Source organism: Falco cherrug, chromosome 9, assembly GCF_023634085.1.
Source record: "Falco cherrug isolate bFalChe1 chromosome 9, bFalChe1.pri, whole genome shotgun sequence".
Classification (NCBI taxonomy): Eukaryota; Metazoa; Chordata; class Aves; order Falconiformes; family Falconidae; genus Falco; species Falco cherrug.
In genome coordinates, this window is record NC_073705.1 from 26995521 (window position 1) to 27007807 (window position 12287).

At 48.2% G+C, this 12287-nt stretch overlaps 1 protein-coding gene across 2 annotated transcripts in view; it reads right to left on the bottom strand.

The window, feature by feature from the left end:
* Positions 1-12287, bottom strand: part of NEURL1 (neuralized E3 ubiquitin protein ligase 1) — a 165704-nt gene that overhangs the window by 34416 nt on the left and 119001 nt on the right. The window lies entirely within an intron of this gene.

Below are 12287 nucleotides of genomic sequence, written 5' to 3' on the forward strand. Positions count from 1 at the left end.
CCAGGGGGAAATGAGGCAGCATTTAGTCCCTGAATTGGCAATGAAAAATCACAGGGCTTATACAAGGACTGCTGGAGTAGGCATGAGCTTGTCCTGAGAGCAACACGACTTAACAGCAAAGAGAAACCTGAGTTGCGTAGACTCCAAATTACTACAGCCTTCTCCCTGCACCCAGCACACCACAAAACTTTACTAGTAGGGGGACCACCGGCAGCACTGAGAACAGAAATTGTCTATGTCTGCTGGCTTGTTGCCGGCCAGCCTGGCACACCCCGAGCCCCTGCATCCTACCAGGAGAGGTGAGGTTCATCCAACCTGCACTGCCTGCTCTGCTGCATTGGCTGCCTCGCAGCTGGGAAACTGCCCTGTCTACAGAGAAATGAACAGAGATTGCCACCATGGCACAAATCTGCAGGAATGGTGATAAACGACAACTTTGGTTCAATGCATTCCAGTGCTTCATCCTGCCAGAAGCATTTCACCCAGGTCTGTTAAAGCCACCGCAGTCACCCATGCCCTCCCAGGCTCAGCCAATGCAAACTCCTTCCCAGGCTAAGTTTGCAGCACTTTGAAAATTCATATTTATGGGCAACATAAAGCAAACAGAATTTAATAAGGAAACAAACAGGATCTCTGTGAGTTCACTTTTACATCTACTATACCTATGGGGTTAGCAGGTTTTTATCTGTAGGTGAAGCTGCAGCAGAGCTGAGGGAGCCCGTTCGCTGCTACACGGCGGCTTTGCCTGGGGCCCAGTCGGCTGCGGCACTGATGGATGCAAGTCAGAAGGGACAGTGTGGCTCATGTGTGCCTGCTTCATTAAGCCTGTGAGAAGCTCCCTAAAGGCCGCTGATTAGAAGGTATCATCTTCCAGCTCTGACTCCAGCAGGACACAATCACCTCTAGACACATGTCCTCCTGCCAATGGCCGTCCATGCCCCAGCACCCGGTTTTGGGAGCTGAGTCCCAGCTCAGGGTGGCTCTTCCCAAGGCACCAGTGCTACAAGAAGATTCATGGTCCATTTGAAATTGGCCATCCCAAGTAACCTCCAGACTCTACTTTCTCTACCTCTCAGCCCTCCAGGAAACACTCTTCTCTGCAGAAATTTGACATTTCTTAATCTGGGCTGGTTTTCCAGGTCAGCAGCCTTGTTCCCCAGCACTCGCAGTCATTCAGCACAAAGGCATGTCAAACACTGTCACTGTCTCTGTGCCCTTGCCATCCTGCCGAGCACGCCTGTGCCGTGGGCAGCCAGAGGCAGAGCCGCAGGAGCTGGCTTGTTCGGCAGTGGCTGTGCACTCACTCGGAGGGTGCTCTGCCGCTGTGGTACCCACCAAGCCACCTCAAAGCCATCATCAGCACACGTATTGCTGGTCCCAGAAATTGGCAGGAAGGGAATGATTCCAGGGACAGACGCAAGCAAAGCAGGCATGGCCAGGATTAGCCACAGAGCCCTGCAGGCTCCTTCCCTTTACTGCCCTGGCCATCTCGGTGCTGTGCCCATAGCTGCACATTGCCTGCCTGGCTGCGCTGCACACCCCCTCCACTTCACTGGAGCTTGCAGCCCCCACAGCTAAACTCAAGGCCAAGCAATCCAGCGCCATCAATGAAAAGGCTCAGGATGGTGCCAGACTACATTTGCTGCAAAAAATGACACTGCTGCAATGACAGTATCCAAATCTCAGCCTGCTGGAACCCGGGACAGGGTTGCACTGGGATTTGCTGCTATCTCAAAACTGCAAAAAAAAAAAGTTATTTTGCCCTGAATTAATTGTAGTTAGCATCAGCACCATTAATCAGGGTAAACCTTGCTGTGCCAAGTCATCTAACTCTGGCTTGCTGTAGACCCAGGGCAGTCTCCTGCCCCCAAAACCAGGTGCCTCTTGGTGGACTTCTTGGATAATATAAAAAGGGTCACTTTTCCCCAAAAAAGAACAAGGCATCTGCAAGTGTATGCTTCTAAGCACATCCCATCATCAAGCTGCCTTTCTGCTCCAGACTGAAAGCTCAGCTTAGGCTGCAGTTTAAAGCAAGGATCATTTCTGTCTCACAGCAGCTCAGCAGCATCATCAGTTTTCCATCGTGCACACGGGTGTGTAAACACTCATAACTATTCAGCTTGTTCTGTGGTTTTACATTGAAAATATGTTGCTATGGAGAGCACAGCACAGGAACGTGCAGCCACCACAGAGCACCGCGGCAGAAACATCCCACAGCTTCTGCTGATATTTGTAGGCCCTCTGCTGCCATCCACACAAAGGCTGAAAATAGACCTAAAGCTCAACTGAAGCATCTGTAATACTCCATTTCTGTCCATTCCTCCCCAAGGCACCAAGACTTTTCACAAAAATCATACCAAGCATCCCACATACACTCTGACATCACCTCACTGATTTCCAATTCCTCGCTTCACACATGCCTTGAAAAGGAAAGTCCTTCCAGCCCCATTTTCATTCTGCATCCTATTTTTGTCTGGGGAGCAGGTCTCCCTCTGCAACCATCCTTCTACCAGTACCCACAGGTGCTGCTCCGTCCTTATTACCTTTCAGCCACAGCATAAAGCAAATCGCTCCACCTTACTGCCCTGCTGACCATGAAGGATCTGATTTCTGTTATTTAAAGCTGACCTTGGCAGAGGTCATTCAGCAGCAGCAAAGCGATCTGCAAATACATATTCAGTGCAGGGGAAACCTGCCTGTACCATTGAAGCCCCAGACTTTGCAGTCCCCAAAATGCATGGGCTGGGTCCTGAAAGATGCTGGGCATTTTCTGATCTCACCGACCTGATGAGACTTGGGAGAGCTCAGCCAAAGCAACACATTCTTGAGCCCACAACACTGTGAATGAAGAAAAAGCACCTTTGGGGTTTTTCTTTCCTATGAATTTTTAAAGTATCTGAAATACTGTTTGTTTTCTTTCTCATATTCTGGAGGAATTGATAAATCCTCCACTGCACCATAAACATACAGCCATCAACCCTTGATTTCTAAAATGTATTTGTATTAAGCTATGAAATTATTTACAGTGGCCATAAACATCCTCCCAACATTTGGCAGCTGGGAGAGGGCCTTGGAACTCACTAACTTACATTGTAAACCACTTTCTAATAAATAAATAAACTCTTAATATCTCACCCACAAAAAGAGGCACATAGCATACAATGCTATATTTAGGGGTCCTTTGGAGGTCAAGGATTCAGCAGATTAATTTCTCTGAGGATATTTCTTTGGTAAGCGTATGTTTATGCCCAAATGAATTGTCAGCAGAACGTCTTTATTTTGCAATCAGTTTAAAATTCTCACGTTGCTTTGAATGCTGGAGAAGCGGCTGCTTATTTCTTGTTTTGCCTGAACTGGGGTCAAATTCTGATCTAAGGGGCTGAAAGCAGCACTTAAAAAGCCAAGTAAATTCCTGCTGATCCTTTAGTAGTGACCTTCCTAGGAGGGACTGCTGAGCCTCCCACGGTGGAGTTGCTCTCTGGGCCAGGAGGATGCCCAGCACCAGAGCCCATGAAGAAAGAAGATAGTGCAGCATTGCAAATATGTGCAACTGCCTGCGGGTTTTACTGCAGAGGGGCAGTCAGGAGATCCTCCCTCCTAGCTCAGCATCCACAGCCCAGCCACTGCCTGCCAGGTGATTACTGAGGGGAGAAGGAAAAACCAAGTATCCCACACACCCCATTGGCTACTGTGCAAGGGATGAGCCATGTTAGGGCCCCTGATGGATGCTGAGAGCATCTAAACTGATGGAAACATGATTTTCAACTTTTGCGAAATCCACCAAGGTACCCTTGAGGACAAAGGAGGATGAGTGGCTGGTTCAAAGCAATCCTGGATCAAAAACAATATTGTCAGATCAAATTTGGTCCAAAACTTGTGTTTTGTAAAAAACAGAAATAGTCTTTTACAAAACCTAAGGTAAACAAGGACTGTTTTCATATACTCCTTCATTTACATAAAAATAAAAATCAAACTCTCCCCTGATTTCAACCAGTGCTGGCTAAATGGCAAGGTTAATTAGCAAACAGGAAAAAAAAAAAAAGTTTTGTTCACCCTCCCTGCCCCAGACATGAAAGAGAAGGAAGAATGAATTAATTCTTAAAATCAGTTTTGTTTTAATCATGTGAAGCTGTACTCATGGACAGCTAGAGATCTGAATGAAGACTTTTTAAATAGGAGCCCCAGTGTAACCAGCTCCCACTATACCACCAGTGCTCTGCATACAAGCTCTGTGCGAGGGTCTATTTATTCCATTTATCTACAATTGCAAATGGCTTCAGAGATCTCTGACTAACTGCAAAGCAAAAAAGCTCCCTTTCCTCTGCTCTGCAGCCACCATCGGCTCCACTGGGAAAGATGAAGCTGCACCAAGATGAAGCCAGGCCATGCAGAGTCCCCCACCATGCATGGCACCCTTCCTTTTTGGTGGCACAGCCAACCTCCACTGGGTTTCCCGAAGAAGCTGTCACTGTAGCACAGCTGTGATGGGCTCTGATGGCTTCCCAGGCAGCCAGGGGAGAAGGGAGTGGGTTGCAAGGATGCTGGTAGCAACCACAGTAGGCCATAAGAACATAACCAGGATGCAAAACAGCTTCTCCAGATGCCCCCCAGTTCCTGTGAGTTGTCTCCTCCACATGTCCTCTGTTCAGTCAGTGCAGAAGCTCTGCAGAAACCTCTCTCAAACACAGCTACATGTTGCTACATTTTTTTTTAATAGGTAGTAATTTCCAGCCAGCAAGAGGCTATTCCGGCAAAACTAGGCGGAAACTGCTGTTTTCTTAAGAAAGATAAACAAAAGGCAAATGCAATGGGATCACTGCTGGTTTTCAACAGAAAACCGTATGATTTTGCATGTCATTATTGCTGCAGTACTTGAAGCAGCACGGACAGATCTGGGGGGAGGTTGAACGAAAGAGCCGTTCTGTGCCTTCAGGAGCAATGGTCTAAGTTCACCCCTGTTGTAACACTGCTCCAGTCATCCCAAACAGGAACTGAGTCCTACAGTTCTGAAACTATGCATGGACAGGACGAATAAATCTCATCACCGAGGGCTTCCTGCCATTCCTGCTGAATATCCAGTCCTATTAGTCAATGTCAGGCCCTAGGCAACATGAAAAATTGCAGAAATCCATCCTGGCTGTCAATGGAAATCAAAGGTCAGTCTCAAAAACTGAGAGACTCCTTCCAGCCTTGGAAGGGATTCACATTTCAAGACTACAAAGTGCTATTGTCAAAGCTCTGCACGTTCATGTGAAACAGGAAGGAAAAATGAGACCCCGGACAATGGGACCCTGGGGGAGCGGTGGAGGAATCGGGCTTTTCCCGGGAAGCCGTTTGCCAAAATGTTAAAATAGAATCTATTTACACAATAGATCGGAAAATGTTAACAGCCAAGAGTGTGTTAGACAACAGGATTTCAGATTAGAAACACTGGGCAGGTTGACGAGTGAGCATGCTCTGAAACAATTTATGGATTCTCCACACTGAGCAAAATAAGTATTTTCTGTAATGACCCTTTTGGTGGGGGTTCTACCTCTGCTTTTGCCATTAAGGTTCTCTCCTCTCCACACTCACAGCCATCTGCCTTCATTTCATCCCATCCCCCTGTCTCTCACTCCTCCTGATCCCACCCCGGCTCAAAGCTTGCCTCCCACTGCTTTCCCACCACATCTGCAGTCACCAACCGCACCATGTCAACAGGCCGTGCTTTAATTGTGCTTAAGAATAAGAGGCGGAAAGTCAGGCTCCCGGGTTTCTATTCCTGTCCCTTGCCCTCCCCACAGAGCCTTCAGGAGGTCAGTTCATCTCCATGATCTATGGCTCGAGCCCCCCTGCTGCAAGCAGCTCGCCACGCTTCAAGTACCCCCAGGCGTCTGCAGGAGCGAGGTCCCACAGCCCTCAGCAGCGGATCCCACACTCGCCTTGTCAAATGTTGAAAAATTTTAGGTGTTAAAAAGGAGAAAGAGCCCTTTTAAGCATTTGTCTGGGGACCAGATAGCCAGCAGCTGAACTTCTCCTGGAAATCCATGCAGTTTTAAGTGGGAAACACAGCCTGTTAAAATAAATGTGTTGTAGACTGTGTAGCAACCAGTGGCAGTCACTCAAAATCCAGCCGTTTCAGCAGCCTTCTTGTGGCTCAGCATGAAGTGATTTCAACAAACGCATGAACCTTCCCAGGGCTGCAGGGGACTCTTAACTCCCTACTTTTGGAGGAAATCCTGGGATCAGCTCTCCCTCCCCAGCCAGCTCTCTGCTTTGAAATTTCCACGACGGCCAAATTTGTCATCACCATCCAGTATCTAAGTAAAATCATCTGAGACTTCATGTCTGATGACTCAAACGCTCAGACCTGAGTCTCTGCTTTTAGCAGGTACACACTGAGGTATCCCCTGGCTCCTCAAATCGAAACACAAAGCACTGGCTTAAACGCATTGCTGCTCAGTTGAGATGATGCTGACAGACAGAGAGGAGACACCTGGCATAGCTTTTAAGTGCTTCTTCATAGAGGGCATCTGCTATCCTGTACTGCAATGTGCTTCCCAACATGAGGGTCTGCCCTGGTCATACCTGAACATTCCCCTGGTAGGTCATCTTGCAATAGGTGACGGACTTCATGCTGGTAGGCAGAGTTACCGTGCTGAATCTTCTGCCTACATTAAAAATAAATGCAATAGCTATGACCTACAAAACTCTAGGGTGCCTAAAATTCAAACTCATCACATCCTGCTCTGGTTTTTACTCCCTGCATTGCATTTGTTCAGCTGAAAAGGTTTCATCCCGTGCCTGAAGGTGAGCAGGGGGAAGAGAGGACACAGTCTATAAGATGACACTTGTCTTCACACTTGCTCCTGCCGTAAGAGCCACCCAGGTGGGAAAGCCTGAATATTTCCACATGGCACCAGCTCTGCCCAGGCTCACCTAGTAGTGCTGAGTGTCTCCCTGCCTAGGGAGATGGCACGGGGGAGGATGGAAACAACAAGGGCATGCCACTACGTGTCCAACAGGAGGAACCAAGAGGTATTTAAGTGTTCAAGGGAATTGCCACACTTCCCCTACACAGAAGATGCATCTTGCCCTTGTTGTGCAACACAGGGAAGCACAGGGCCAGGAGAACAGTCCCAAGACAAGAGAAACAACAAATTCACTCCTTTTTTCAGACCCTTAAAAGTATTGTGAATACATAACCTGTAAGAGCTAAACTCCTTCCTTCACAGTTTTACTTTACTTCCAACAAGGGTAATTCTCTGTTTTTCAGAGAAGCAGAGTCAAGGCCCATTCTCCTGCATTATTTGTATTTTCTCTGTGTGCTGATGGTCCCAGCACCTCGCTGGGTGGTAGGGGACAGCTGACAGCCACTCTCAGCTGCAGCACCTCTTCTGAGATGTAATGCCCCGATGGACAGCTGTTGTGGTTTAACCCCAGCTGGCTACTAAGCACCACACGGCTGCTTGCTCACCACCCACCCCACAGAAGGATGAGGAGGGGAATCGAGGAAAAAGGTAAAAGGTAATGATTGAAATAAACTACAATACAATAACAGCAACTGTAATGAAAAGGAGAGAGAGGGAGAGAGGAATAAAATCCAAAAGGAAAAAATCCCAAGTGATGCACAATACCATTGCTCCCCACCTGCTGACCGATGCCCAGCCAGTCCCTGAGCAACGATCTGCTCCTCCCAGCCAACTCCCCCCAGTTTATACACCAAGCATGACATTCTATGGTATGGAATACCCCTTTGGCCAGTTGGGGTCAGCTGTCCCAGCTCTGCTCCCTCCCAGCTTCTTGTGCACCTGCTCACTGCCAGACCACGGGAAACTGAAAAGTCTTTGACTTAGGGTAAGCCCTACTTAGCAACAACTAAAACGTCAGTGTGTTATCAACATTATTCTCATACTGAATCCAAAACACAGCACTGTACCAGCTATTAAGAAGAAAATTAATTATATCCCAGCCCAAACAGGACAACACTGGACATCTTGCTCTCACCATTCTCCAAAGCTTTTCAACAATTCCTCATTGCTGTCTGCACAGGATCTGCAGTCCTAACTGAATTCCCCCTTTCAGCTAGACACACTGTGTTATTTCTGCATAGCACTGTCTAGACTATACAGAAAAAAAGTGTGAACAATTTAATGTATTACTTTTTCCTTGCTTTTCATGAAAATGGTGAAAGTCTGGAAGATTTCTGGTGTTTGGGCAGTCTTTGTTTAGGGAACTTTTTTGTTTGGTTGGTTTTATACATACATACAGAGAGCCAGCGAGCCGTAAATACTTATATAGAGAGCTTTAAAAAGCAGGGGCTTTGTCTCACCATCAAGATTTCTACAAGATTCAGTAATCTGTCTTTTTTCAGACCATTCTGTGAACAAAATGGTTGGTGTCCTACCAGACAGAAAGCAGATACTACCCTGTCTTCCCTTGCAAAGCAATCGACGCACCTCAAACAAGCAGCCACAGTTATTAAACACAAGAGAACGGTCCCTTTCACCCCGCCAAACTCCACTCAGCCTCAACATTTCCTAAAACTGAAGACACTGCAAAATTTCTATCATAAATTTTGCTGTCCCAGGAGCCTAAAGGGTCAAAGTACTTAAAGAAACCAGACTCCTATGGGATTTCCAGCTCCCACTTCTAGATCTCAGTGATTACACAGAAGGCAGCCAAACATCACCCTTGACAGGTCCCCACCACTGCAGTAATTAAATGTCCAAATTTGTTTGGGTGTCTGAGCCTCTCGCAGGAATTCTCCAATGATTTCTAGCAAAGGCTGGATCAGGAAAAGCCAGCCAGCCAGTAGCAACAACATGAAAACAACTGTAATGTATACATCTTCCATTAATTTATTTTTTTTAAAGAACATTTTCTGGCATTTTCCCTCTAAATACTAAAGATTAAGCAAGCAACAACTTCTTGCTGTTTACATGAAGATACACGGACAAGAATGGAGACCCATATGCATTCCCAAGTCTTGAAGTGACCAGCAAACCAGTGTCCTCACCCCAATGTGAAACCGTGCTCAGTGCTGTCTGGCCAGGGACTTTCAGTTCAGCATGGGCCACTCCAAGAAACATGTAAGGTGGAACATGGAATTTTCCCCTCAACACTTGACAGAGCAGTATACTAGCTATCTGAACTTAGACAATCCAGAAAAATGAACTTCTCCCACTCCACTGGAATGCCAGAGGTGGTTTTGGGAGGCTGCTGTGCTCTATGCCACAATGCCAGGGGACACAGGGATGCACACAGAGGTGCTGTTGCCATGGGGGGCAGCTGGGTAAACACCCAAGTATGCAGATGCTTTCCTCCTCTGTCCACATCAACTTGGGGGTGGGAGCTCCAAAAGTGCATGCTTCCAGCTGATATTCCTGATTCTTCCTGTTTCCATCGGGGCCAGGAATAACAGGAGAGCGGGCTCTCCCCCAGCCCCTCCTCTCCTGGTACTGGGCATGGCCAGCAGCATGAAGAGCGGGGGCTGAGGAATGTGCTTGACTTACCAAAGCAAATGTTTTTTGGTGCCTCTGGATGTTCCAAGTTAAGCTCAGACTGCACTGCACTTAGCTCGCACGTTATCCAAACTAGTCCAGCAGGGACTACTCCTGGGTAGGCTATTAAATAGCTGGGTAGCTATTAAAATTGTTTTCCTTGAACAGCTAAATGGAAATGTGAGGGCTTGACGCTTGAGCTAGCATTTCAAATGGGCTCAGGTAATCAAAACAGCAGATCAGAGAGCACTGTGGGTTTTGGAGGAGGCTGAGATTCAATTCAGCTTCGAACCTTCAGTTTATTACAACAAACAATTCCCAAACCCAATTAATGAAACTGGCTGCAGCTCCTTGCGGAGCCTGGCTGGACCTGATCACATGGGTTCACACCGGCTGCTTATACCTTTTTGGCCAGCAGTGCTTCTTGTGCAACCTAATACCATCTGTCATCATTCTGTCATGTTATCTTGGGATGCCACTTGGGAAGAAACCATCACTGGTCATCTCTCGCTGAAGACACCTGAGATGCCAGCATCCGGGACCTCAGCCTTCTCTCTGTCCAGGCAGCAAACACCCAGTACAAATTCAGAGTAACAAACAGCATGAGGGCAACTCCACTCCCTGCAGATTATTTTCCTGCATACGTGGCCAAGCTACAAACCATTATCAGAGAATGCCTGATAAATACAATATTCTGCATAAGCGATGTAAGTAGTTTTTAACTGTCACACACAAGCAGTGCAGATACACAGGTGAGCAACGGATAAACAACTTAAACATACGAAATTTTTCTGCTCTGCTACCTTGCTCCAGGCCATCTGGCATGGTTGGTGGTGGAAAAGTCAGTGAAGAGCTGCTGAGGAGGTGACAAGACGCTGATAAAGTAACTGGTGTAAGAGTCAGCATGCAGGAGAAGCCAGCTTGAGGACAGGATGTCCATGGATGCTGCATGCTGCTCTCATTCCCATCCCCAACCATGCTGATGCTGGTGTAAGTGAGGACAGGCCCATAAAGATGGAGACCCCAACGATACAAAGCGGAAGAATGAATGGATGGAAGGTGGCCTCCGAGCAGCTCATTGCCTGAGCATGGCAGAGCCGTGCAGCTCCCCAGGCAGAGCTTCTCCTCGAGCACCACATGTTGGATTCGCAGGTGGGACAGGCAGCTCCAGCAAGCTGAGCAGACACTGGAGCACGTACCTCCGCATGCTTCTGTCCAGAAACAACACCACCAGAAAAACCTGGCTTACTACATACAAGCAGATGAATATTTCATGAAGAACAGAAACACAATTGGGGCATTTTGAGCAAGTAAACTGGACTGTACATTTGTGTGCATGGAGGCAGGCATGCTGCATGAAGCAAGCCATCAGATACTGAGCCTCACTGATCTGGCTTCCTGAGCCAGCTGAGAGCAAGCTAGAAAGGACTCCCCTCCAAGCCACAACCCCACAAAGAAGCCTACATTAAAAACAGAAAAAGTAAGAAGAAACCCTGTTCTGAGCTCAGCTAATGCTATGCACACTGCTGCTATTTTGAAAAACACAGTCATGGGCTCAACCTGGCTGCAGAGGCAGCAGATCAGCAGTGTTCCTTTGTGGCAGCCCTGGGGGGCTGCAGAGGGGGGACACATGTTAACTGCTGTCCCAGCTAGACAAGGGGAAGGCTTGCTTCCATGACCATAGCCACGTAAAACAATTTGGTACCAAGTCTGGCCCCTGCTAACAGTCTAACTTTCATGCTTTCTATAAAAGCTAATAAAATAACAGCAATTTTCAATGCCCAGAATGCATAAATTTCAGACAACCTGCTGTTGTGCAATGTGAGGAGAGCAGCAGTGCTGCAGGGGCTGGAAAACAGGTAATCCGGGAGTTAACTGAGGTCCAAGGGGTAAGAGCCCCAGGAATAATGTCAACAACATTTGCACAAATCTGATATAACACGTAAGAGCTGTGACTCAGGCTTCACCTAGGGACCAAAGATGATGCAAAGATGCATTAAATGCTTCTCATTTCGTCTTACTTAACCTTCGCTGGCTGCATCAGGTCAGAGTACACCAGCTAAGGGTGTTCTGTGTACCCATGGGGAACAAAGCCAAAAAACTGTGTGGGTCTCCCCAGGATGCATTAGGAAATCTGGGGGCTATGTAGCATAACTCATTAGGATGCAGAGCACTGTGCAGAGGCCTTTGGTACCCAGTGCCAGCTATGGGGATGGAGCTCCACTCTTTCCAGCTGTGGGTGGTATGAGACCCTGCAAACCTTTGGGAGAGCCCCCAAAAGTCACAGGGGCTACCCTATGATAAGCCACAAGCCAGCTGTAGCAAGGCGAGAAGGGTTTTTTCGGCTCTCCCCGCCCTGATTATTCACGGACAAGCTGCAAAGGCAGCCCCATGCCAGACCACAGCCCATCACCCCTGAAGCCCCTTCAGGGACATGCTAAGCGCCCGTACCCAGCACGGCAGCTCCCCGGGCGGCAGCAGAGCCATCCGACTGCGCAGCACACGGCTACGGCACGCTGTAGCTGCGGGGAGCATACGGCGCAAGCCAATTCCAGAGCCTGATGTTCAATGAGACTTGACAGGTCCCACTGAGGTCTGCATGCGGAGAAAGAGCCTGGGGCCCCCAAGCCGGCGACAGCACCTCAACTCTGCCCAGCCCCAGCATGCCCGGGGCATGCGGGATTCAGCATTTGGATCATCTCACAGCAGGCTGGCAGGGACCCAACGGCGTGAGCATCATCCTGTCTGCGAGAGCGCGGGGCTGGCTCGCGATGCACTTTTACCCTTGGCGTGGGGGTGGGAAGG